This window comes from Numida meleagris, chromosome 9 (genome assembly GCF_002078875.1).
Source record: "Numida meleagris isolate 19003 breed g44 Domestic line chromosome 9, NumMel1.0, whole genome shotgun sequence".
NCBI lineage: Eukaryota > Metazoa > Chordata > Aves > Galliformes > Numididae > Numida > Numida meleagris.
The window spans coordinates 18,269,640-18,297,358 of record NC_034417.1 but is presented as its reverse complement, the minus strand read 5'-3'; the positions used below and the strand labels follow the sequence as shown (position 1 = coordinate 18,297,358).

Genomic DNA, 27,719 nt, shown 5'->3' with positions numbered 1-27,719 from the left:
TTATAAAAATGTATTCAGCAAACTATTCCCTTTTTTTAACCTCAGAAATAACTGCTGTGCTGCTACAGCAGGAGTTGCAAAATGCTTATTTAAGCAGTGGTGTTTAAGAAGCATAAAAATAAATGAAACCGTGGATTTCTTCCTAATTATCACCAGGTCCTGACTGCCAGAGATGTACCTCTTCCACGCCAAACCCCTTATTATCCCTTCCTCCAATAATGGCAATCAACATCGAACCAAAAAGTTCCCGTCTGCATCCAGTTTACAGGCTTCACCATCCTGCCCTTTGAAATGGAATCTCGTATGAGGTGCATTAGGAAAACTGGAGGAAATTGGAGAGAAAGAAAAAAAGATTTAAAAATAAAAGCAGTATTTATGTCTCCCAAATGGGAAGTTCGGAGCAGCGAGGGCAGGAAGCGGACGGGTATTTAAGCTGATTACCCAAGCAAAGCCCTCTGCCTTTTCAGCAGTGCCACGGTCCCTCGGTAAAACCATTTAAATTAATTAGAGTTCCACAGAGGGGTCGAGGGGATGGAAAAGATGTCAGGTTTTATCGGGAGTGTTAGTGATGGCTGGCTGCAGAGGGGCTCCCGTGCTGCTCACTGGGCCTGTGTGCTCCGACACAGAGCGCTCTCACCGCCCCGCGGCTCCACGCCGCCCCAGGGGGAATGGCCCGGACCGCGGTCATTCACTCCAGCGCGCACAGTGTGCGGGCAGCGACCAATTAAGTACCAGGCTATTTCACGTTTGTACAGAAATTCACACAAATCAAAGCCTTCTGAGCCACACTGCCCTTGTAGACATGGATCTTATTATGCTCTTTGCCTAATTACCCACTCAGTTTTTTTCTTTATGTGTCAGGAAAGGAAAGATAGCGAAACGTGAGCGCTGCTGAGCACAACCCGAGCGCAGTGTCCTCAGGCGATGCTCCCACGTGCGCCCGCGTACATGTAGGAATCACATCTCCTCATTCACACTTGCACATAACCGACTAGACAAATAATATTGTCATAGTTGGGAGAGCCAGAATTAGAAGGGAAATACTGCAACACTTAGATGTAATCTGGTGGGCATTAGATCATGATTCACTTTGACACAAAAGCTCAAGAGCACATTCAGCTGGGGCGAAACGCGCTGCGATGTTTTAAACAAGAAGGAAATCAGTCTAATGTTTCATGGGCTGCAATATTTGCTGTTGAAATCCTAATAATTGCCTGCGCTCCACGCCTGCATTGTACCTAATGAATTGGTTTTAAATTTCAAAAAGCTTCAGCAAGAAGATCTTATTTGCTCCTGACTCCCAACAGAGAGGAGCTTTTCAGTAGGATGGAACAGAAAGCTGACAACAGCAACAACAAAAAGCCTTCAAACACCACACCGCATTTATCCTCTCTGTATTGCACAATGATATTTGTAAAATAAGGATCTTTGGGTTTTAAGGATAATTAGTTGAACTGGAAAATACTCCAATACCCACTGCTTTTCAACACAGACAGATATGAGTGCTATGTTACACCTCTGTTACCACAGAGCACCAGGCTGGGAGAGGACAGGGGCATCTTCTGGAGGTGAAGGAAACACTTCAGGGGTTTCGTGGCTGTGTGTCATCTCAGGAGGGAGAAATGAAGAAACACGTTCAAGCCAGTTTTCAGGAGCAGATACAGAGCGATGCCTCAGAGGCTTGTGCCTGCTCCACTCTCAGGAAGTTTTGCTTTATCAAACAAAAACGCTGAATCGATGCGGCATTAAACAGTGGCTGACACAACGCAGTTTTACAGATGGCTTAACCCAATCTTCTGCTTTCTTTTCACCCACATCCACAAGATCCCATCGCTTCCCTCCTACCACCTCCTGCTTTTGGGTGGCCACAAAAAAGAATAAACCCTCGCCTCCTCCCCATCCATTCTCCATCACGTCATCTGAAAAAGCACTGGACCTTTTCTGATGGTACCGCAGCTCTGCACTGCTTTCATACACTCCCGAAACTCCAGGCTCCAGACACACATTTTCATGGCACATAAGCACACTCAGCTGTACTTTCCAGCCAGCCCTCTCCGTCACTGGTCCCCAGCGGTCTCTCAGCAGGACAGAATACATCCTTTAACCCTCCTGCCACTCAGAAGAGGAACTCAGAAACATCTTTATGGCTTAGATCTGAGCCACAATACGTGAAGCCAGGCCTGTCAAACAGAGCTGACTTTCTACTGATATGTTTGTGTATTCCTCAGTCCAACGCGTAACAACAAAGCTCCCATGCCTGGCTTTGCAGCACAGCTTGGGTTTTTACTTTGGACTTGTAGCCACCTAAACACATTTCCTTTATACAGCAACTGGAACAAACATATCTAGAAAGAAACCAGATCACATAAAGCAAGCTGCTAACTCTTTCTCACGTGTAAACACGATGCCAGTTCCCAGAAGCTGCTGTGCCTGAATGAGCACGGTTCTGTTACGAGCCCAAGTGAGACTAGCAGGGCTCTCTAAGTATCTGCAATTTCAAGGGAGATAAATGTTATGTAAACATAAATTTCGCAACTTTATTATTGTATATTATTTCATGCCAAGTTGCTCTTTACATAGAAAGCAAATACCATCATCGAATTTATTTCCAAAAAGCAAAATAAAGTTTATAGTTCTACTTGGCCTAGAGTTTGTTTATAAACACAGGAGCTGACGGGCCTTAATACAATGGGAATAGCAGAAAAAAACACAAAACTGTCTGCAAGCTGAATACAAGCCAACAGTGTGCTCTCAGCAAATAAGGCAAAGGGCACGCTGCACTTCATCAGGAGCAGGGCCCTGGGCAGCTCTGCCCTGAGGAAGAGACGGGGATCCAGCAGCAGGCTAACAGCCTACAGCAAATTGCACTGCTTGAATGGGAAGTTCAGTGACAACACTGCCTGACTTCTTTGAGATGGCTGCCAGAACAAGGGGCAATATCACAAACTGCATCTCGGCAAGTTCACATCAGATATTAGGGAAATCCTTTTCAGGAGGGTGGTGCAGCCCTGGGACTGGTCGCAATCTCAGTTCTTGGAGATGCTTCATGCTAAACATGCATCTTGAGACAGAGCAGCATTTTTGGTGAGAAATTATCCTGTTAAGCAATTTTTGACCAGGTACTGAAGGAAGCACAGATGCTGGCACAGCACAATCCAGAAAAATTCTCAAAAGCTGTTTCCTATCTGTTTTTAAATACTAAAGTGCCTTAAAAGCTTTATGATAAACTACCAAACCCCTGCAGCTCCATGCTCGCTATTCCCAGGACATTGGACCGTTTTGGGGTTTCACTCGCATGCAAAACTTGTGCTGTATTCTGGTGGACTGTTCCAGAGTGCAGGGTCTGGCCATGTAACTTGCATCACAAGAGCAAACTCCACATATTTGAAAAGATTATCAGTCAACTACAGTTCTTTCCATTGTAGAAACAGTTACTCAGTTAAGATAAACAAAGAAATTCCCATGCACTGAAAAGGAAAACCTATTAACTGATTAAACATGTGAATCAGTTGATAAACTGGTTATCAAAGTTCTGAAAACATTTTTAACAATGACCCTTCCTGCCATGGTTAACAATGACCCGCAAAAGCTAGAATAATTCAGGACTTTGCAGGAAACCAACTGGACAGAAAACAGAAAGCATTTCAGATCTAAGAAGCGGCAGCTCTGCAATGTGCACTGACACATTTAGATACTAATTATCAGTAAAGTTGTGATAAGCATTTTAGTTACCAATTAAAAACTTTGGACAATTCTTCTCAGCACGCAGGAAAAATGAAGTTTTATCCCCTCTGACCTGTACTTGTAATTCTGGTCTTGTTTTGAGTTTTTCAAACAGCTATAAAAACACTCACAAAAACATTTATTTTTCTCACAACTGAACATGCAAATCTCATTTTAGAAAAGCTCCACCTCAAATGTATTTATGGGCAAATTAAAATGTAGGAAATGCCAACACCTAAACTTCATTTCACTGAAAAATCTCCATTTACTCCTTAGTACAGTTCATGAAAGGTAAATCTAAAAGCTGCGAGAGCCTGCCCTCATCACGTGTTCCAGACAGCTCCAGAAGAGCCCTGAGCAATTTTTTGTACAAGACAAAATGAGTGAATTCAGGGGCCAGATTAGGATCCGTTCAGGTTAACCAAACACATCACAGTTCCTCGGATGGGAAGCATGGACAGAAGCGACTGTATTTAAAGGAAACGGCAGCCACAAATTTTCCCAAGAAGTCACAGAAACACCCAAATCCAAGGCACTTTTCAGACCATTTCATACAAATGCTTATTGCCCTTCCTCAAGTCCTTTGTATTAGTGAGACAAAGCAGGTATTAAGCAGAAGAGACCCAAGTCCTAAATCCTACTTCTGCATAACTTTGTGGTAAGTAAATTGTCTATAGCTTTCTTTTGCCTTTCATCATCAGAAAAGCCAGTCTGGCTAAGAAGCAATACTGCATGTCAGAGAAATCCCCAAATGCAAGATATTTCCACCAGGAGATGGAAATTGTACCAGTGTATAATGTTCTACAGTTAGCCACAGACACAAAACTTCTTAAAGACTAAGGTCTTTAAAGAAGTCATAGAAAAAGACTGAATGGTTCTCCCAATTACTGAGGAGTACTGGAAGTTAAAATGGTCAGTATTTAAACATTCGGCTTTACAATGGTCTTAAAACAAACCATCCTTTGTAAAAAAAAAAAAAAAAAATCAGCTTTCTCGTAAGCTCAAATAATAAGGCAAACTGAATTAGAAGCCAGAGTCAAAAGCCAGCATTCTATTTTCATTCCAGAAACACAATATTTAAAAGTAATCAAACAAGGCATTTGTTAACATGGGAGTATAAATATAAAGAAAATAACTAGAGGTTTTTAGTTCTGCAAACACTGCTACCATTTCTGGGAACACTATATCTCAAAAGCATGGCTTGCTCATGCTGTAGAAAGACCCTATTTACTTGGCTACAGCACGGATCTCACCAAGAACTGGCGCCTGTGCTGTTGGGAGAGGAGGAAAGCAAGAAGTCCAGAGGCCCGTTTCTATGAGATTTTGATGTATTCCAAGGCCAAGATGAATTTGGAATAGAGCTGAGACCCGTGCGGACCCTGCACTTGGAAGGAGACGACGCACTCAGCACTTCTCTGTAAAGAGCTCTTCAGTTCATCAGATGTAAAAAGAGAGGAATCCACAAAGGATTCGATACTTTCAGTTCTGTAATTTGCAAAAGATGTAGAAACTGCCTATTTCATACGCTTCAGGTCAAGTTGCACTCCTTTGGTCTACAGAAACAAAGAGCGAACACAACAGCCTGTTCTCCCCCACCTTCCCCCCAGTGCCCCCTCCCTGTGGCACGCAGCTCCCACTGCCTCACTGCCTCTTAGCTCCGTGCGAGCAGAAGTTCAGAACAAGTCTCTGTGCGTCCCTGGCTCACGTCATTCCTCCTCCTCTGCCTATGAGCTGGACTCCTCATACACTTGGTGTAAAGTAGAAACACACTTTTCCCCATTACAGCACAATAATCTAATATGTTTCTTGAAAGTGGATTAGGAAAACAATGCGCCACCCGTTTTCCAGTCCCACATTCCTCCTGTTTATCCCATGCCCTTCAGGAGCAGCTCTTGCTTAGATCAGCGCGGTCATCTTGTAAAATCAAACCCTGCAATTTTACGGAGACCGCTTGATTTCAAATGCTCCGTTGCCAGGTGCTCAGCTTGGGGGCCTGAAAGAATTCCCAAGTTTTGAGGAGGTGAGAACACAGAACTTCGCAGCCACCTTCTCCAGATAACGCAGAACCAAGCTGCCCACAGCAATCTCCAAAAACTTCCAGGCTTTGCTGGAAACTCGGTCACCCAGAAACACATTTATAGCTGTAGCTTCTTCATACAGTCTCAGTATTCAGTTAATGGCTTTCCTGTTCTACTCGGATGTTTTTGTGGTTATACAGAACATACGCTCTTTGTTCTTCTTCTAGGGATGAAATCTGAGTAGAGCCGTAAAAGCATAAAAAAGTGGTGCCGAGATTTGTGATGTAGCTCAAGAGCAGAACAGTGCTGCAGATAATTGGTAACATACACAAAATATTTATATTGCAAAGTGGATAGAGCTGCGGGAGCAAAACGGGAACGAGTTTCCCCTCTACGGCAGCGAGGGCAGATATAGCTCACCTTTTAAAAAGCTTGCACGCAGGCGAGTTGTTACATCTAATGCCCCAGGCCCCAGATAAAATAATTGTCTTCAAATAATGGGAAAATAAAACTTGAGGAAAAAAATGGTCTTTGTTATACTGTTTTTGTTTTGGACTGCTTGGAAGGATTTCATTTGGTTTTCAAAATCATCTAAAAGTACAACAATTGCCACTGCAACCTGCAGTTTTGGTTTGGGAATTTGACAATGAAATATTTCAATTTTTCCAACCGAGTGATACAACAAAATTGCCGTAGATTGACAAAATGGAGCAACCGTGTAAGTCTGCACCAACAGAGCTCAGGGGAAAAAAAACAGTTAACATGACCCCGGCTCTGTCTCAGAATGCTTTTATTTAAAAATAAACCATGTGTAAAAAAAATCACTGTCTGTAACATTGTAGTTTTCAAAGATTGTGCAGCCAGGACTTACAGATAAGCCCTCTTAAGACCATAAAGAAAAATCTTTTGATAGCGCTTAGCATATTGAGCGGGCTTCCCCCCCGTCTGCGTGGTAATAAAGCTGTCAGGCAGCACCGAGAGGAGAGCTAAGCATTTCAAGACTCAGCCACATGAACTTCCATTAACCTATATTAACATGTAATCGGTGCTGTGAGCACACTGTTCTCAGTGTCAAGGGCTTGTAAAGAACACAAGGAAGAGCCTTCCATGCGAAACAGGATAGGGTGACTGCTGTACTATCCCACCAACTTCTGAAACAATCTCCCTGGCAAACACTACATTGATATGTACGAGCTATCCCTGGAAACTTCCCACATGGTTAGGAAATTTTCGAATGGGAAGACACATCACTTCATTTTAATAACTTCCATGTTTTACATCACACCGAGTAGTTGCTGGTTTGTTAAAGTCTGAGAGCTACACGAACAATCTCAATACGATGGCGTACGACCGCTCCACGTCACCCAGCAGCCTGCAGCCCGGGGAAGGGAGCAGGGGGTGGGCGGCCATTTGCTTCAGAGCTCTGAGATAAGATGGCCGCATCAGTCAGGATGCGTGGCGGGAGGAGATTTAGGATACAGCCTCAACATCTTCATCTCCCATTCACTCCTGCTGGCTGTGTCTTGGGCGCGCACCTGCAGTTCTCTGGGTGCACGGCGCTGAAGCCAAGCCACAAAGCAAGGCAGTGTGGGCAGCTGCTTGGACACAGCACTGCTCCACGTCACCTGCAACCAGGAGCTCAGAGGTCTCCTCACTGTTCCTACAGGCACTTCAACAATGCACTTTAAGATGCTACAAAGCCAGGTTGAGGGGCGATGCATGAGGCTCTCTGTAAATAAATCAGAAGGGCAAACAGCAGGAAGAAGGGACATTTCGTATGAAGAGAAACATTTGCACAACAAGCAGTGGATATAAGCCAACCATTAATAAATTTCTCCTAGAAATTAGAAAAGGGTGCAGAAAGATTCTGGCACAGCCCTCCAGCAGGAAGGGAGAAACGCAAACCGTGCAAAAATGTTACTGTGTTTTAAAATGGATGTTTATTAATTCACAGAGGAGACGAGAGGACATAGTGACCTGTGATAGCAGGGCCTGGACTTTCTCAGTTCTTTTGCTGAACTGTACTTCCTGGTCCCTCAAGCACCCTTCCTTTCCAAACAGAGCTCATCTGAGCTGCAAAAGTAGCACTAAAAAGATGATGGAGGAGTTTCCTTAGAGAACAAGATACGACTGCACGGAGAGATGTACCCATGGGGCTGGGCACTAATTGAGGATATTGCTGATGCTGGTGAACACGTTCCTGTGCCTAATGAGCTGATCATTGAGTTCTTTGCCCACTCTCCAGACGTTACCAGCCAGGCTTACAAGCAGAGCTGTACGTGTAATGCTGCCCTCACTGCCAGACACAGTGATGGAGGTAAGAGGTGCCCCAAGCTCAGCAGTTTCCCCCGAGCTGAGCTGGGGTGGGACTACAGATGCCCCAATATCAGGGATCAGTGCGATGTGGCCATCCAGCAAAGCATGGCAGCTGGGAGAGAAAAGGTGTGATAACCTCACCTAGTAAAGGGAAGCCAAGTCAGGAGCAGTTTACTGGTAGAACAGACCAGTAACTAACATACACTGCCCTACCAAAATAGGCTGTATTTTCTGCAATTGCATCTACACAACCTGTCATGATTCCTTAAAGAGATTGCTCCTGGCCAGGTAGCTCTGGTTAAACTTCCACCTACTGGACATGAAGGCCAGCAGATCAGCACATCTTGCTGAGCAGGTAATTATGAGGTTGATTCTCCAGGTTTCGTAAAAACACCGTGGAAGTTTAAGGCGCACGTATCCCTTTGGGTTTCATTCCATGCATTGTAATCTGCCTCCCTCACCTTTCACCATCTTGCTTTAACAAATATAACCTGGGGGGATTTCAGAGCCTGCGTCCTCATCCCAGGTTAAAGTGGTTGCTGATGACAGACAGAGCTAAGCATGCATGTTCAGAACCTGAGCTCTCAAGCAAGAAGCACGTAGCTAAACTGCCAAATTACTTTCAGAAAAGCCCTGACTGAAAGGGATCTTCATTGTAAAATGCTGAAAGACACATTCACAGAAACCCCAAAACCCGCCGAACTGCAAAGGCAAAAGGCAGGAAGCAGCCAGCCTTTTTCTGACTCTCACGGAGCTGCTCATTTTCAGCTGATGACCACATTGGTTTAATGCATTCCAGAGCAATGCATTTCACACAGGATCCACACACAATCCAACCCAAAGACCAGGATTTCCACTGTAGCTATTTGGACTTCAGAGCTGGACCAAGCTTAGATCTGCCGAAATCGACACAAGCAATAAAAAGGGCTCTTCCCATGGAACTGCATCAAATCGCTTTTGCTCCTTTTTCTCCCCTCCTGTTTAAACACACAACATTTGCTCAAAGATTCATCTATCAGACTGTTGGAACTGGGGCTGTCTGATGATCTTCCACTTCCTGTGCTGCTTCAGTACTATCCCCATCATGGGAGACTCCTTCTGGGAATGTTTTGGGGATGAGGCCAACATCGACAACAACAACAAAAAATTCCCAATTCAGCTGTGTTTCTGTGGCATCCCCAGCAGTGGAGAGGACGTATTAAGAGTGCTGTGTACAATCTTCTTAAATTTATCAGACGAAAGTCCTCCAGAATATGACACACGAAGGCATAGCGATTTAGGAGTCACTGAATGCTTAGCACAGAGGAGCTTTCTTGATCAACACAAGCTTCTACTTCTCAGAGTACAAGAACAGAAAAAGGAAAGGATTAAACACTGTTAATGCATGCCATTCTCCTTCACTTTCCTGGCACTCGTGTCCTTTCATGTGGTAGTTTGTTTTCCTACAACTTGGTTTCAGAAATACATCTCTCCAAACATCTGGAAAACATCCACTTGCTCTGCCCACCATAGCAGGAACCAGAGTAAATCAGACTGCCTGCGTACTCCACCAGGGCCACGATCGTGGATTACCTCTGCCCTCATCTAAAGCCTGGCTTCAGAGCTCATTTTGTGGTTACCTGAAAGCCTGCCATTGCCTCGTGAGAGCTTTTCACAACACGTCTCCTGACGTGCTGGAGGCTTTGGTGCCTCTGTCCCTGACAGCCATGCCTCCTTTTAACCCTCCCCAGTTGCCATAGATCATCCAGGGATGAAAGAACTTGTGATACACAGTACCATATGTTTAACCCTGGAAACAAAGAACAAGCAGCAGCTCACCTCTGTAGATCGAACACTAATTCTCATGCAGAACAAGCTCTTTCATAGCCTTGAGACAAAGGCCATTTACATACAGAGGAACCAGGAAGGCACAGGCAAGCAAGGGGCAGTAGCATCTTCCACCCCTCTCTGCTGTCCCAGCATCCACAGCAGCACCAATTGCTTTGTAAGAGATCGCTCTCACCCCCATTAAATGCAGACCTAAGTGCCTTTTCCATTCTGATTCCAACACCCCTATTGGCTGAGAGCAGGAGGAAGCTCACTGCCTGCGCACACAAGATACGGACTATCCTGAGCAATGTCACCTGAATGGTTTCATCTTTCTTCCCAAGACATATTTCACCTTGAGTGACCTACTTCTTCAAATCTTCTTAAGAGAAAGGACAGGACACTCTTCCACACAGTGACTGCTGGAATTCACCATCAAACAGTTCTATTTTGTAACGCAAAAGCTGTAACAACCAGCAGTAACCAAGATTGAGGATATAATGGCATTTGCAAACCATTTCATTGAATCAAATGTATACGAGCAGCTAAAGGAAACATCAACGAATTCCAGATGCAGAAAGCAATTTTGTTTGGATGGCAGAATGTTTCATATTGTTTTCTATAGGAAAAAAAAAGTCATCATTAAAGCAGTGGAATTTCAGTAAACTATGTCTTGGGTTACAGCCCAGAATAGTTACACTTGGCAGTTTAGAGGCATGGGTAAAATATTCCAAGGTTCATAAATCCTTGACTTTGGTTTGTAGATATAGGTTACAGCTTTAGTATCTCTGCAAGGGGGTAAATCATGCTCCCACCTAAACAGCTGCCAAGGGGCCCTGTACCAAGCTTTTCAGCTCCGCTGGGCAGCCTTTAGGAAAACCATACATCAATGTCTTTCAGGTTCCCATGCCAGTCAGATACTATATACTCACAGCAGAAGGCTTTCTTGGCTGAAACAGGCTCTGCAGCACCTATTTTTAACTCACATGCTCGAATGGTGGTGACCCATAAAGGAAAAGCTACCTGGAGGTGGACTGGAAATGAACAAGTTGGTTCCTCCCTCACAGCAGGCTACATCACCTATCTCAATCCTGGGCTCAGCATGAGGAGGCAGTTCGGAATTGTTAGAAACTAATTTGCAAAACCAAAACTCCAGCGGCATTCAGTGGCCGATAAAGAATTTCATTTAATTTGCATTTTCTGGAATAAGTTAAAGGCTTCCAGCAGCATATGTCTATGAAAAAAAAGCAGCCAACAGTGTCTGGGAAGAGTTACTTCACCAAGTTCTCATTTGATACTAGACACATCATCTGCGCGCTTCTTTCAGAGCTTGGGTTCTCAGCTGTGTTAAATGAAGTGTTTAAGAAACTGGCACACAAGTCTTATTGGTAGGATGCTTACCTTACAATTAAGATCTGGCACAAGGGCAACATATCATGCCACGACAAGATAATAAACCCGTAGGTGAAGCAGAAGCCTGTTCCAAGAAGCTGAAGCCAATTTGTCCCACCACTGCTTGCAAAAGTATTTTTCATTCTTCATCTAAAATAATTTCTTACAAGAACACAGAAGGTTCATCTTGGAACTGAAGGTGACAGTTTATCCATTCAGTTAAAATCTTTTTCTACAATCAAAACAATAATTAAAAAATATTTCTTTCTAAAAGAAAATTAAATTACTAACTTAAACTAGTGAACAATCAAAGGCTGAAAATTCAAGCATAGGTTGAAGAAACACCTGAAGGAATTCCAGTGAAGTCAGTGGGATTTCTGAAGCATTTAAAAGCAGATCCCCAATCTATCAAATTACAGAGTCAGTACTGGGAGAGTCAGGAAGCACTGTAACAGTGCAAAGCATTAGTTTAGGAAAATATTATCCATCTTCCTACCAGGCCTCAGTCACTGCTTGGTTCATTTCTGTTCACTTCTGTAGTAGTAGCGTAACTATTCCGCTCATATTCCCTCTCAGGAGTCTTTCCTGGAGTCTTTCCTTTGGAATTTATGTGATTTTCCTAGCATCAGACACATTCTGAACTACTGTGCTCTGCCTGTAAACCATATTTCCCCCAAAGGTATATCAGAAGGTGGTACCTACAATTCTTTCCATTTTTGCCTGGTGACAGAAAGAGCAGCCCTTCTTTCTAAGACACAGTATTTGTTTTTTAATTAGTTACAACAAGGTTATGAGAAAGGCTTTCTTTAAAGAGAGAAAACAAACAAATGAAAAAAAACCCCACAGCTGAACAGCAGCCTTCTTGTGTGTGAGACCACTTTGCTACGGCAAACTAGACAGTATCAGGGGCTTCAAAACATTCACATTGACACCTGTCAATTTGCTCTTTCCAACAGCTCCGAGTTTCTGGAGAAAGAGAGTCCCTTCTAATTTGGACAAGCTTGTTTTGTTCTTTGAACTCCTGCTCACCCACACCAGCTCTACAAACGCAACACAAGGCTGAGCCAGACTGCTCAAGGCCACAGGCCCTGCCACAGTCCCACAACAGCACCCACCTTTGAGTGGTTCACCCCGAGACGTTGGTTCCCCACTGCTTGTTTTCACTAACAACCTCCTATAATCTAAGGCAACGACTATGCTGTGAGCATCCAATAACCAGGTCACCACCTAGCATTCAAAAATTAGAGAGCAGCTCCAGTGCTGAGGCAAAGCCAGAATGAAGAGCTGGCCTTTAAAAGAGATTAAAAATGTTCCCAGAGAGGGAGAAAATTGTGACTTTGTGAGTTATGGTCTCATGGTGCCTCCAGCTCAGAGGGTTCGCAGGCTTGGACCAAGTGCCAAGCAGGCACAGTGTCTGTCCTGGAGACATCTGTGCTTCCGCAGAGACATCTACTCTCTTGAAAATATTTCCAGCTAGATCACAGTTGTACCGTATCACAGGCTGTCATGACAAATGTGTCTTCTCCTACAACTGCTCTGGAGGATGTTGAAAAATCAGACATTTCCAATAAATCCAGATTTATATTTGTGACTGCAGATGTCAGAGGAACATAGAATGCTTTTCTAATGGAAGTATTCAAAGAAAAAAACAGAGTTTTAACATGTAAAAAATGCAAATATCCTGCAAAGTCCGTAGATGTATGGTCCATGAGTACGTGCACAAATCAAACCACTGGGTGTGCAGAAACCCAAACTCCATTTGTACTTTGGAGTTAATAACCGATGCAGTGACTATAATGTCCCACTATTCGAGTACTCATAAGGCCAGATCCCCAAACCTATTTACATCTGGGAGGGCTGGGATTCATTACTATGATACACAGTACCTCTGGTCAAAAACCAGATGCTGTAAATGTCCTGTACAAAATGACCCTTTGGCCTCAAAGCCTGTCCTCAGAACAGAAAAGAGGTGGATATGAAAAGAGAGGACACAAGGAAACACATCCAGCTCAGGAGGACGGGCCATGCTGGCACCCCAACCACATTAACCAAGCCAACCAAATCCACAGCTCAGCAGAAGGCTGACTCCTCAAAGCCATGGGTTCCATCATCACGCTGAACCATCAGCTGCCTACGTGGCTCACCTTCAGACACAGTGAGGTGCTCAGCCACTGGGAAGAACCAGGCATGAAATGCTGAGGGAGGTTTAACGATGGTGCCCGCAAGTGCAGGCAGCCATTGGCGCCAGCGAGGGTCAAAGCTGGGACACGAAGCATTGTACTGGAAAAGGGCTACGCATCTCGGTTCGCATCCGGCCCACAACAATTTCTTTTTTCTTTCTTATTTACATCATCTGAATAGAAACACAGCAAATGGGGCTAAGTTAAAACGGTAAACAAGAATTTCAGGTTTAAGCTTTGATTTAGACTATCTCTTTTCTGATAGGGCCTATGTGAATTGTGCAGTTCAGTTATTTCTGGAATAACAGTGGGCAGAGTTTATAAACAGGTAACCTACAACGTTTCCTCGTTCCCCGCCTTCTTAATAAACTGAAGGATCACCTAAATTTAAAACAATATATTTAAAACATTAAGAATCATTTCCTGGAGTATTGCCTAGTTTGTTTTAAACTTTTTCTAATTAAAAAAAAAAAAAAAAAAAAAGCCCGAACTGTGAATGTTTGTTTATTGCTTTTATTTTTGAATTGTATTTATTTCTGTGCTTGTATGAGTGGAAAAACATAACTCCTTTATTTTTACAACAGCCCTTTCAAAAAAGGAAGTCAATTGTGCTCCTAATTGTGTTCGTTTTTCAACAGAGCTCTGTAAGATATGAGCAAGCAGACCACAAAATGATAACAAAGATTAATTTAAAAGCGCTTTTTTATATACATGAATGAGTAATTTGCAGCCATGTTTTGATATGCCTACTTACAAGAAACAGATGATTTTTTTTTTTTCCCTTTAAATTTCAGACTTCCCCAAATTCTCAAATTCCCTAACCTAACAGTCTGGAGACTTTAAAGCCTCCCTCCCGCAGCCTCCCCAGGGTATTTCATAATGCACTGAGAACTCCAAGAGAAGCGTTCTGTGACGGTGCACACACTGTTTGCTGCATTGTTTTCTCTTCCCCCAATTTTCAGAGAAATACATACAGTAATAAAGCTGCCACTCCCCCAGTGAGACTTGTTCCCACCGACACAGAGGGCAAAACAAGCACGGGAAAAGGAGCTCAGCGCTGTGCTCTAAACCTTGGTCGGGTGGCAGTCACAAGCATTATTGTTTTCCAAATATTATTTATGTCCTAAAACTTAAAGCGATTTTGTGCCGTACCCTCAGCTACTACTGATATTACCTTTTTTTAAGATTTTTTTTTTAAGACTCGAATGTAGCATATGCAGAGGTACAACTACGGAATAAAGATACGAGTACGTTGTACAGCGATGGCAAGAGGAGAGCAACAGGGGCCGTGTGTTCCCTGTGATTCCCTCAGTGTGTGCTAAGCCCCGTGCAGATATTCCTTCCCTCCAAAGCGTGCCTCTGAGATGCAGCTGTGGTCGGGCCACCTCTGTCATGAGATTGACCCCTGGCCCCGCACTGCCTGCTGTGCTACAGGCTTCCTTTCTCTGGGGACAGGCAGGGGAGGTAGTATTTCGCGGCTGCCACTCCAAAGCAAAATCTAGAAATCCAAGAGCCTTTACTTAATAAATAAAATTCCAGCACTATTCACAGCAGCGAAGTCTCAGTTTACACAGAGAGTTGACAGGGTTTTCTTCTAGCTAAGGGGCTCAAGTGAGTTACAGCGATGAAGGAAGACCCAAGAATGCTGATTAATAGATATTGCAATCTACAAAAAGGAGAGACAAAATTCTCATCCCTTCCAGCCGTCGGGGAAAGCAGGAGATCCAGCCACGCACAGACCAGCGGCACTCGCCCCAGATCAAGTAACACTTTGTTCTTTGCAAGTCCTGGAACAACTCATTTTTGAAAAATTCTGCATTGCTTTGATTCTTACTCCTATCTATCTAGGTCATTTTACAACCAAGGCATATCCAACACCCTCCTAGGTGATCATAAAGGTCCCTTCCAACCAGAGCCATTCTATGAGTCCATGATTTTCACCATACTACATCGTCAGCAGAACAGGCATCTTTCAGTTTGCACTCCCAGTGTCAGCAGACAGCGGACACACCTGCCACCCTCAGACATCCATCCCAGCAGAGCCCCCCGCCCGTGGTTATTGCAGATCGCTCTTCAGAAGCTCAGATGATGATGAGGAGTATTTTTGACAGATTTCAGATGAACGGCTACTGCTGGCACGATGACAACGCAATAAACACACATTTCAAAGATGCTTCTGTCAGGCTCCTCTGTTGTGCGCCGGACAGTTGCCAGAAAGAATAAAAATGTTACCCAGGGTGAGCTCTCTAAGGCCCTGGGTGCTGGAGCTGAAGTTCAGTGCTGATGGATCCGATGGAGCCTCAACCGTGTGGCTGCCGGTAATTCTGAATTCAATGTCAGATTTATGCAAAACAAAGTAACACAAAGGTGCAAAACAGCATCAGCCCTCCAATAATGTGGTTGGAGATGCCACAAAAGAAAACACAGAAACCAGAACAAAAACCAAAACCCACACTCACGGGGAGGCCAGCAACCATCAGTCATCCGTTAAATGAAACCTGCTCTTTTTTTCAGATTAGCTACTGTCTAGCGGTACATAATTAATATTGATTTGAAAGGCAGTCTGCCCAAGGGATCCAGAACAAGTGATTGTAGTACATGCTGACAAATGAAATATCATAATGGTCAGTTTACAGCATGACTTGAATGAATGTGTATCAGTAGGGGGATTTTTTTTTTCCTGTCAGACTTCCAAAAGGTTCAATTCTAGTTTGACCAGATTTTAAAAACCAGAAAATGGAAATGATATTTGAAGAAACTGGAAAGTACTGTTCTATTTTTTCAGACACTTTAACCAGTTTTTCATGTCAGGCCTAGACTGCATGTCCCACGGAAGGAATTCCTCAATGAAAGTCAGTGGACTATAAACAACTGCATTAAAACTGCATTCCTGTGCAGGTTTTGTGTGCGTGTTTGGTTAGCCAGGGATCTCCCAACGCAGCTGGGGAAAAGGAGGGCTGCAGGGCTGTGCTGCAAACCGAGATTTCAGCAGCATGACGGTCACTCCTTGCCCTGCTATGGACTTTCCATGAGGCACAGTGCAAGTGTCCATCTTTTCGTGGCTTGCTTCCATACCTGTGACATAAGTGCACTGGGATCACCTCGCAGAGATGTGGAAAGGATAAAGATGAAGGCCTTCAGAAAATTAGGCTTCCAATAAAAAAGAGGCTGACCAAAGGGTGAGAAGACCCCAACCTCCTGCAGACAGCCTTGTTTAACATGCTTTCTTTCACAACTGCAGCGGACGGACCAAACTTCAAAATGCTGAGCCATTCTAACTATAAATCTACTTAATAAAGACAACCAGTACCTTCTTTGGAGGAAAAAAGAGAGAAACAAAGAGTTATCACTTAACCTCCCATCAGACCTCCTCCCTCACAGCCACACACACAGCCCATTCAGCATTCGGCTCTTCAGAGGAGGCATGGAGCTGGGGAGAGGAAGGGAGAAGCCCTCCTGGTTGCCTTCTGTCTCCCTGCTCCTCTCCTGACCACAGGGGTCAGGGAAAGGGTAGGAGCGTACCTGGGGTGAGAAATCCTGAAGTAATCATTAAAAAGATAAGCCAAAAAGTGTTTGCACAAATAAACCAGCTGCTGTCGGAATGACCTACTTACACCTTGCACTGACAACCAGGAGCTCTTTCATCTCTGCAATGACCCGTGCAAGAAGCAGCATCAGAGCTACGCAGACCTCTTACCCTGTCGGGTTCTGAACATGAGAACAGCAACTCCTGAAATGCCATTACTCTGAGAATGAAACAGAGATTCCTAACATTACATAATTTGGTAGAAGCTGTGTTCACGACCAGGACAGGAGCTGGACAGATTTCCTACGTTTCCTTAAAACATCCCATTTCCCTCTATACAATCCTATCTCAGGAAACAAACAAAACAAAACAAAACAAAACAAAATCTATTAATCGTAACTTCTAAGTCTGAAGAAGGAAATGGCAAGTTATATTAGGAAAAATAGGGGGACGCTTTCAAAAAGAAGAAAACAAGATGTCACCAGTCTCTAGAAGCAGACATACATGGGCTGCAGCAAAACAAAAACAAGTTTGGAACCGCTCCTTTTGCTTCAGCTTACTTTTGAACAAAAGCACTGAACAGATTTGTCTAAAGAAAAACATCAGGATTAATCCTAGAGATTATTAACATATCTCAATACCATTAAAACCCCTGAAGTTACTTGTTTTCAAGCCCAAGACATTTTAAAGCTTACTCTGTCAATGCTGGGCTTCTGAGCACCGTGCTGAATTCAACAGAACAGAAAGTCTGAGGCATCATTAAAGGTAACACATTGTTTGCATTTTTCAGAAAGACATCAAGAGTGTTTCATCTCTCTGAAACACGATCTCCCCCAGGGAATTATGGATGAGCAAAAACAGAACAAGTGGAAGCTAAATAATTTTTTTTTAAATGCCAAGAAGCCAATGGGTTAAGCTCTCAATTTATCTTTGTTTCTCCAAAGATACAACACTATTTCAGAGACATTAAGAGTAAGACCACACCTGGGTTTCTTTAACAGTAGCTTGCTGAAAATATTTGTCAGGCATTGTGTCAGAATCCAGAGCACATTCTTTCACTTTATGATTAACCTTTAAGGAGATTACGTTGGGAAAACGCTCAAAGTGACATTCATACTAAATTAACTGCGTTCGTGCTGGAAAGGGTTTACCCTTGAAGTTAGAGACGTTTTTCAAACAAAGCTTAAGTCGGTCATAGAGTACATGTCCATAGGAAACAGAATACGGAACCAAGCGCTGAAAGCCAGCCAGGGATGTTTTGAAATGTAGGCAGTAGTAAATTCAATACTCCACAGAAAAAGAATGACAGATGAGAGAAAGTGACCTTTCTTTTAATAAGATCTGCTCCTAGAGATGAGCAAATCAACTTCAGTTAAGTAAAAGAGCAGAACCTGGATTCGTGTTGCAAACAGAGCCCTTCTTCCCCTGGTCCCATAAATACCCAAACATCTATAAAAAGTGTTGCCACTCCTACAGGCTTGGCACGGCTCCAGGCTGTTCCTCCTGACAGGGTTTGCTCCCTGGATCCATGTCAGCTGGTGCAACTCCAGCCTCGTTTCATTGAGCGTTTATCTCAGAGACTAAAGCAAAAGTCAGAGGCTGCCTGAATCTGGGCATTTGGCCAAATCTGCAAAGACAAAGAACTTTGTCCAGCACAATGCTAATAAATGAGTACACCCTCCCTTTACAAAACATTAATTCACTTGACTTGGGGCATAGGGTTCCTTTTTCAACTCTATGGTAAGAGTTTAAAGAAAAAACACGCCTGTTTGTGAAGCAACAAGACCTAATCCAACATATTTTCCCACTGTTACCTTGAACAGGCTCCCCCATCCCACAGCAGAGTGATTTGTACCATACATGAAACCACATGAACAACACAAAATCAATTGCAGCCTGCATGTTTTGGTAGAAATGAGTCAGTAGCACAACACAATGCCCTGCTGCATTCATTCCCTGCTGCTCTGCGCGTGTGTGGCCACTTATGGTGGCAATCAGGAGAAGAATGAATGATCCCTAAGCGCCTGTATCTCACATTCTCCTGTCTAAGCACCATTTGTAGACTGCTGCCCACTTGCCTTGGATCTCTGCTGGCTCACATGGTTGTTCCTAAATCCTCCTTGCAAAATGATGGAGAATGCTACAAGAGCGGCCAAGTCGTGCACCTCCCCTCCTCCGCTGGGGGGGACAGTGCTGTACCACGGGACCGTTCGGAGCGCACAGCCTCAAAAGCTCAGCAGCCCTCAGCTCTCGGAGAACATTCCGTGTTCTTGAGCACCATCTGCTGGCACCTCGGCCGCCGACACAGCCTCCTCCACCCGAGCAAGCTCCGTGGGAGCACATGGGGACCTGCTCCCCCAGCTGCTGCCCTGCTTCATAGAATCACAGAATCGTTCAGATGGAAAAGGCCTCTGGGATCCCCACCCTCACCATGCTCACTAGCACGTCCCTCAGTGCCACATCCCCACAGCTCTAGAACACCTCCAGGGACGGTGACCCCACCGCTCCCCAGGCAGCCCTGTGCCGGTGCATCATCGCTCCTTTGGAGAAGGAATTTTTCCTGATGCCCAACCTGACCCTCCTCTGGTGATGAAACGACGTCCTATTCTCAGGGGTAACATCTGCATGTAAGGTGGCTCAATGGTATCTCAAGGATGCATACCTGTATCACCGTAATTTGGACTGAAAGCTTGATTTTGTGAACTGAACCCACCAGTCGTCCCAATTCTTTCTGCGTTCATTCACAACGTGGTAGCAGCCCCACCTCGCCCATCCCTCTGTCCCCCTGTCACTGCGATACCCCCGGTCACACATCTCCCAGAGCTCAGGGGAGGCTGCCCAGCACCCACTCTGTCCTGCTCTGTGGATGTGGCAGAGCACCCCAGCTCAGCCCCTTTACCCTTGCTGAGCCCTACAACCACGTCCCAGCCCTGCACGGGGCTCCCGGCTCCTCCCCCTCCCGCAGCCCCAGCAGCCTGCGGTCTGCGCTCACACATGCCCCCACATCAGCCCAATAACACAAGTGCCTGTAACACTGCACAGTTTTGCCTCTGCAATCACAACCTATTTCCTTTCTTCATCTCAGTCTGCTTCAGGCACCCAGGCAAAGGGAGAGAGAGCAAGCAGGAGTTAACCCTTTCCTCATCTCTGGCCAGACCGTGCATTCAGCTCATGCTTCCAAGGATTCCTGGCTCAGCACTTGAGGCTGGAGGGGAATTACCTTGCCATATGTCCAACACAGGACTCCTAACAGGCAGCACGCTTTTGTACTGTTGCCTGCGCTCACATGCTGCACTTCTTATATCTCACAGTCTTCCGTTTCATGAGAACCTCAGCAAAAAAAAAACATTCTGCTTTTCAATTTTCATTCTTTGAAGAAAAACTTACAAATGTGGCTAGGATGCGAGACTGTGATGCAAGAAATCCAAGGTTATTTTTCCTTTAAAATTTTTGCTAGCCTTAATACAGCACAGCAATGTAGTGGAGTCTTGGCTCTCGCAGGGCTGGTCTTGTTAATAGCAGTGCTTCCTCACTGTTCAGTACCAGTATGAATCCAGCATCATATTTACTTGAAATGCATCACCAGACCAAAGTCCACAAGTTGAGGATGACCATGCAGAGGTTCCATCCCCATGGAGAATGGGAAGGGCTGTCCCAAGAGCAAGGACTTCCCAGAACCTGTAGCTTACAGGCTGGATGGGGCATCTCCATCCCAGCACGCACCTTCCATGGCTTAGTGGTGACAGTCATGGAGAGGACACGAAAAGGATGAAATATACTGAAAAATTTTAAATATGATTTTGATACAACTTTGTTGTTAAAGGCCATATGTTTTTCTTGCGTGACTCAGAACAATTCCCTAAGTCATTAAGATCAAAGCATGTGATCACAAATTAACAGTTGTTGACCAGTTACCATGCAGGCTTCACATTTCGATGCTCAGTTTAAAGCTGAAAACCTTGGGAACTTGTATGATGGGGATTTCCTTGAATGCTGCAGTCCTTGCAGAGTCCCAGTTCCCCTCACTGTGCTTCTGGTTTTCCATACTGCTCTACAGCAGATTGCTTCTGCCCTTGGAACGCAGCTAGCTGGCAGCTACTGTTAATGCATTCATCAGGAGTCTGTAAACTCCAGATGAGAGCATGGGATTAATCCATGTACACGGTTCCTAAAGCATCTGATACTCAGAACATCTGGGATTTTTGCAGTGTCCTGCAATGCCGAACTTTTCTACCACCAGGCAATAAACCCCAGCTCTCTTTGGTAAAGGAGAAATAGCAGGGCCACTCGCCCTCTGCCTCTCAATTCCCCTTCTGAGTTTTTGGGTTTGTTGTTGGGTTAATTAGAAAGACTTTATGTGGAGTAAATGTGTGGAGCTTAGAAGCTTTTTTTGTTGAGTGACTTCCCAATATGTGGACTTTCTGTGATGGCTTCTGTCAACATCAAGGATTTGTGCTTCTGCTTTTTTTTAATCAATTCCAAAAATCCTTGAAAAACACTAAGACAAGGGCATGACTCACATTCAGAATTTCCTGTTGATTTTTTTTTTCAATGACCAGGATGTCAATGGACAGCTAGTCCTAAAATAGAATGATTACAATAATTTCTAAAAGAGCAGGGACGTAGGTCTCAAGCAGCAATTCTGCTTTATGGACATGCTGTGAGAGGAGGCCCTAGGGCTGTTGCTGGGACTTGTGCAGGTACAAGATTCACACAGACAGGCTTCAAAGAGCTGGTTCTCACTGAAGACTGACAAAGCAGTTTGTGTAAGCCAAGGAGCAATACAAAGCCAAAGCCATCTTCAAGACCAGAAGTGCCCTTCCAGGCTAGTCCTCCTGTGACAGAAAAAGGTATGCAGGCAACCTTACAGGGTGGGATATTTACACTAACACCAAGGCTCATAATGCATCTTGTCCCCTGGGACAGGCATGCTGGGCATGGCAAGAAATGGCCAAAGTCTTCATGACATCCCAGCCAGAGTGGAGCAGAGACAGAAGGCCCAGGCTCCAGGCGCTGCCACCGATGTCACCTGGTGGCTGTTCTTAGTGCTGTGAGCCCCCACCTCCCTGAGGTGCTGCAGAACCTGACAGGCACAGCATGACCATCCCAGAGTGTGCTGCATTCCAGGAGGTGTCTATGCAGGCTTGATATTCCTTTGCCCACCAGCACACCAGCCTAACAGAAATAAAATGTTGACAGCAAATTAGTAAATTGCACGTGCAGTTAAGTGCTAAGAAGTTCTTCTGGATTGCTGGTGGCAGGAAGGATGAAGATAAATGGGAAGGAAGCACAGTAGGAAAATATTAATAGAGAGGACGTGCTTTGGGATGGCATTTGAAAGTGTCCCAAGAGCACATGCCTGACAGCAGGCTTCTCTAGAGCCCTTCAGAGAAAGGACATTACAGCATTTATGTCCTTGCAGGAACATTAACTGGGAGAAGTGAATTTTTCAGCTTTTCCTCAAGCTCTCGCATTCATCCAGAGCATTTCTCTCTTAGAAAAACACTATTTTTTGCATCAGACAAAGGGGGATTTCCACTAACCAGAAAGAATGAGTTTGAATGCCACATGCTCCATAAATGCACTTTGATAATTTTGATGATCTGTTAGTTATTTCATTAGCATTGTGCAACTACAAAGGGTGAGAGGCCATGTGAAACTCCATAAAACTTTCAGAATGCCGTGGAGGAGGGGTGGTAGGAAAGGGAGGAGGGAACGAATGAGCCTTTGGAAAGTAGCGGGGAAAATAATACAAATGAAGTATTACTAAATTCAGTTTTGGACAGATTGACAGGGTGAGCAGGTGGACAGCACTTTCAGATACACAGGGATGTTTAGCAACTGCAAAGGAAAACATCAGTACAAAATTACAAAAGATTCAAAAGCAAGAGATCCTGTTCCTTGATCCACTTTGAACTGCTGCTGATGCCAGCACATGAACCACAGAACTGGCCGCACGCAGCATTTTTGCTAGCATGAGGACTGGAGCAGGCTCTCCCTATGCAATGCTATTGATCTGAAAGCAACAACAAAACAAGGAGGACGGTGGTAAAAGCGGGACTGGGGAGCGCAGCCTGTATGACTCATTCCCCAAAACAGGCTTTTAAATGTCTCACAGCTGAGAAGCAGCCAGCCTGGAGAGTTACTATTCAGAAATTCAGTATACAAGAGAAAAAGAAATCGCTACGCAGTTACATGTGGCACTACATCTGCAAATATTTTACATTTTCCAACGTTTGGAGATTTGCAGAAATACTAACTCCTGCAGCCTCTCCGTAAATGTCCTGAACACATTTTATAGAATAAACGGAGGCAAAAAAGGAGCTTGCTCCAAAGCCAGACAGTCAGTAGCGGATTTGACAAGATCCAGAGCTCAAAAATATTGCAGAAGCTTAAGAACACTTATTTCACAGCACACACAGATGTACCCAACAGCAGTCACCACCCTTTGTGACCTGTGTCAGCAGCTTTCCATCCAAGTCAGGGTTTCAATCAGAGAGCAGAAGTCTCAGGCACTCATGGTTTTGCATCTCCGCCGGCAACTTTTACCATATAATGCAGTTTTACAAGATGTGTATGCTTCTAAAGCCTTGGTTCGTAGAATCAAGCCTCTACTTTTATTCTTATGGTTTGGGGACTTATTTATTTCTCATACTTAAACTTCTACAATATATTTTTGGAAAAGAGACAGGCACCATCACCTAATAAAGAGAACCCTTCCGTTATTTTTAGATGTTTGTTATTTCTGTGTGCATCTCATGATATTAATAAATTGATTTAAGATGACAGCACCGGGAACAGCGTGGCAGACTGATCCTAAAACATCCAAAGAGTCCTTCTGAAACAAAGCTGCATTTAACTCTTTCCCACTCGCAAAGTGCCAGCTGGCCATTCAGAAGGCAGGAGCACCATCGTGCAGCTCAGCTGCCCCATCAAGTACTGCAAATACCAAATGGTGAAAGAAACAGGAAACAAAACACGTAAGAACATCTTATGGATTGCGATCTCTTCCCAGGAAGTGATTCCTGATAGCATATGGGAGAGCCAACAAAAATGAAATTTTGTAAAGAAAAAAAAAAAGTCTATCAAGGGGAGAAAAAATAACAACGAGTAAATGACTGCAAGGTCTGCTCAGGAGCTCCTGGCTCCCACTCCCCAGCTCTGTCTTCTAAACCGTGCTGGTTTCTGCCACCCAAACTCCAGATGAAAATGGCTCCACTTTGGGTCTGCTGGTTAAACAAAAGAGCAGGCAGGGCTGCAGCCAGACACTGTAAACATTCTGGTTTGGCTTTCTGGCATCTGTAATACACGGCTTTCTCATACGTGTGCTTATGCATGTGCACACACACCCACTAATAAATACAGACTGCTACCTTGAGGGAATAGCCAAAAAGCTCCGAAGCAGTGACCTGCTATGATTGTAACCATATCGTGCTGAAACTGAAGGGAGCCTTCCCCTTCCCCCTCCTTCCCTTTCACATTCCTTGTGCACTTTGAGCACAGATGGCCAAACTCAGGCGTGGTATTAGGAACTTCCACTCTTCTAAGCTGCACACTGATGTAAATGAGCGCTCGCTTTGGTCCGCAGCATTGTGTATGTTTGCAAAGAACACAGGAACCAATACAACACATCTGCTCCCACTGCTGCCACAACACTATTTCTTTCATCTGTTTGAGTTTTGGCTTCTCTGAGAGGAAGTAATTGGCTGTTAATTATGGGGGCTGAGAACTGGTCACATCACAGAACTGTGTTTGCAAGCATGATTCACAACAGCATCATTTCTCAGCAGCTGTCAGCAGTAAAGGCTCAGCACTTACATGAAACTATTATAGTATTATAACAGCAAAGAACGAAGAGAAATGCTGTGCACAGCTGAGAAAGCAGCAAACAAAATATTTTTTTAAAACCTTTTTTTGATAGAGAATCAACTTGAAACACGCTGTTTCTCAGGAGAGATAAACAATAACCCTGCCAGCATGGCTTCCCAGGCCACGAAACTGAAATCCAAGCTCTTCGTATGTTCTCCCCAGAGCTAGATGAAAAATGAAAACCTTTTCTCATTAATAGCTGGACATTCTAAACTTGTTCTTAATAATCCCCAGTCTGTCTCTGTTCTCCTTGCTTCCTTGTCTTGTGCTTAAATTGTTTGGTCCTTGGGGAAGACATTAGGATTTGTTATCTTCATATAGCCCCTAGGAGATCTGGCCCAAACCCAGGACTCTGGTATTTAAAACCAGAACAGTCAGTCTGCATCAGATCAGCAGTCCACACAGAACAGCATCCTGTCTCCAGTGACTCCCAGTAGCAAACACTTAGCGGGGAAAAATGCAAACATCAGAGCACGTGTGGACTGAACTTCTTCCTGACTGCATTTTCCCTGCTTCCTGCTTACAAAGCCTCCTATCAGCAGCTTAGTAAGAGACTAAGAATAAGAGAGAAAAACTGATGTGATTGCAAGAGTGCATCAGAGAGGGAACTTAACACCCCCCGGTGTGTGAGCGGCTGGGGCCCTGAGACCGATGCTGCCATGCTCTGCCACGGGTGCTTTGTTCAGAGGGAGCTTTGGCAAGCACGGGACGCGTGTCCTTCAGGGTGCTGACTGGCAGATGTCATCACCTGAGGTACTCGAGCTGTGCTGCTGAGGGGCTGAGCCCATCCCATACCCAACACTGTGCAGCCACCAGCTGCGGGCAGCGGCAGCTCGGGGTGCGGTGCAGGCTGTAAGGAGGACAGTAAGGAGAAGCTGGGCCTTCCTCAGCCGTCCCAGCTGCTGGCAGCAGAAGCTGGTGAGCCCTCTGCCAAGCCAGCTGAACCTGCTCAGAAACGTAAGGCAGCCTTTCTTTAGAGTGCTAGAAGTGTGTTCTCAGAGAAATTTTCTCTCTAGAAACTGTTAGTGCGGTGCTTACTGGAAGAGAGGGCTGCACACTTAATTTGTCATAGCTCTAGCTCCAGATTGGGTTTCCACGTCATGAATAAAAACAAGAAGCTCCATGCAAGCTCTAGGCAGCTCTTCTCAGTGGCAACTGCTAAAGCTCCTACTGCTGCCAGCGTGACTACCACGAGGTAGAACATGATACAAAGGAGAGTCCCTCTGCCCCACTTAGTCACCAGCGACTGTGAAAAACAAGGTGACCCCAACACAGCACTCACAGAAGAATGCAGTCTTTTATAAGAAAGGAAAATGCGTTTCTATGGGCTTCAAACTTTTTGGTGTGGTTTTACATACGCAGTTCCCTGCAGGATAATTGATGCTGGGGAAAAGCCTGGTTTGCAGCAGGCAGGAAAAATTAAGGCATTCAAAGCAGCCTCATTTAGTGGGCTAACCCAAAATACCAGGACTTGTATGTAAAACACAAATGAGAAGAAAGGAAAAACAATGTTATAAAAATCCAAGCAACAGAGCTTAAAGAGAGCTGATAGATAACATCTCGAAGCTACCCCTCAAAACAGAGCCTGAATCTTTTTTCCCGCTGATTTCTTTCCACTTCAGAGGAGAAACTGAGCACAATGTTTTTGTCAATACCCAGGAAACTTCAAATTCAGGACTACTCATTTCAGGAAAATAGGAGCTTCAGAAAGCTGAAGATTAAGACATACTGCCCTCAATAGTCTGCATGGGGAAGAGCAGAAGATTTCCTCATTTTTATGAAACCTCTCTGTCCCCAGTAACAAAATGCAGTCTCACAGACAGGGAAATGACCGCCATAAAGAAGAAATCCTTTGCCCACAAATCAGAAAGTGAATCTGGATCTCTCGAGGTGCAGCTCAATGGCCTGACCCCAAGAGCATTCTTTCACTCAGTCACATATCAAAGACCATTCTCTGCTGGTCTCACCGAAAAGCCCTCAGACCCTCTGCACTTTGAATGTTTGAATTCCAGCTCACAAGCTGTACTGGCCCCCACCTTGTAGTGTCTGAACAAGCAGGAGCTGCTAACACACCTACAGTTGCAATGCTCAGCTGTAGTGAGGACTGCATGCCGCTCTCACGAATGATAATCTTGACAGTGCTGACTGGAAGTAAATTCCCACATTTCAATGGCTGCTGCTATTTTTCTGAATACAAATGATAATATTTTTTAAGACTACACAGAAGCAGATCTGCGGCATCCTGATACCAGGTAACAGATGTATGGACAGCTCACGTGGACATGTTTGGGTCTGTAGTTAAAGTTGTTTCTTTCCTTCCTTGGTGAGCATGAGCTGGAAGAACTGGAGGTGCAGAGCTTACAGCCCTTAAGAATGGCAGCCTGGGATCTGAGGCCAGCTGACCGAAGCAGGACTGCGTGGTGACCAGCTCCTGAATCATAAGTCTTTGTGCAATTTTGGGGTCAAGTAATTATCACCTCCAAAACCAGTTCCAGTTCCTCAGCACTGAGAGTCACATCCTTGTGTCTGCCCAAGTTTCTGTGCAGGCCCAGAGAGCAGAAGGAAAGCACCTCTGACACCCCATGGCTTCACATCTGCCCACTCTCAATCCCAATAGGAATAAATAATAAATAAAAGTAAAGCAATCACGAAAAGCGGTAGATAAATCCTGAAGCTGGAAGTCTGAGGGACATCAGGCTGTTCCTGCAGGTCTTCCAAAGACACTGCACAATTCTTCTGATGTGCAATCCAAACCCAGCTGAGAATTCAGCCTATAAGAAATGCACAACAGACCATACTGCAGCAGCACCACAAGAGTTCAAGGCAGCGCTATCTGACTGACCAGAAGCTGACCTTGTGAGGTGAGAGGTGCACTCGGTGTCCTGGAGA

General features: G+C 44.7%; 1 long non-coding RNA gene across 2 annotated transcripts in view; it reads right to left on the bottom strand.

The window, feature by feature from the left end:
• The window catches only part of LOC110403776, a 150,634-nt gene that overhangs the window by 104,783 nt on the left and 18,132 nt on the right, over positions 1-27,719 (bottom strand). The gene's annotated exons all lie outside the window — the stretch shown is intronic.